Source organism: Galdieria sulphuraria, assembly GCF_000341285.1.
Source record: "Galdieria sulphuraria unplaced genomic scaffold scaf_97, whole genome shotgun sequence".
NCBI lineage: Eukaryota > Rhodophyta > Bangiophyceae > Galdieriales > Galdieriaceae > Galdieria > Galdieria sulphuraria.
The window spans coordinates 3,953-4,940 of record NW_005178378.1 but is presented as its reverse complement, the minus strand read 5'-3'; positions in this window follow the sequence as shown (position 1 = coordinate 4,940).

Here is a 988-nt window from a genome sequence, read left to right as displayed (position 1 = left end):
GTAGGTCGTACTAGGACGAGTTCAATTTCTATTTCCAATAGATCGTTTGTACAGAACTTTGACTGCAATCTAGTTGATTCTTTCTTTGAATTTACATCATCCCGCAGTCTTCGAATACTACTTTCTATCATCTTCATCCCTTTTCTTGTACAATGAGCATTCAACTGTTTTTACAACATATTACAACTCTAAAAAACAAGATGTTCACCATTCTACAATTACGCCGATGAAGAAGAGAAAAAAAGAAATAGAGATATTATCTTATCCTTATTGACTAGGTGACCACTCCATATCAACCTGGTCTTAGGGTCGAACAAGTAAGATGGAAATGTTCTAAAGCACAAATAATCATAAGATGGTTTCAACATGAGAGCATTACAATATGTTTAGATAAATCAGAAGTAGATTCTAGATCACAGAAAACAGTATGTTGTGCACTTTCATGATACTGCAAGTTCACTTGTCAAAGATTAATTGATTCAACTGACGAAATTGTCTCGAATTGATCACTTGGACTATCAATTGCCTATCCCTACAAATACAACGCAACTATCAAGGGACAAAGAGATTCTATGTGATTGAGATTTCCAATGAAAAAAGCTTCTGAAAGGTTGTACGTCGACGTTTTCGGAAAAGAAATGACGACTAGTTGCTTCATCATACTATCATGAGATAACAAATAAGTTTGTTTCAAGAATCAAAAGATGAAGATTTTTCTCAAACAGAAACAAGAAAATCGAAAATCGACCAGTAAAGCAACTGGATACCCTATTTGTTGTTCAAAATCAGAACCGTATTTAGTTCTACTGGTAGTAAGGTGCAGGAATAGCTTTTAAGTGTGCAAATAGTGCCCTTGATTTTGTAAAGTCAACGATTCAATTTTCCTTTATGGTAAAAAATAGGTCAAATTCGTACTTTTATGACAAAAACTATTATTAATATTCCTGTACCACTAACCAATACACTATGACTTTCTCTTGTTTGCTGT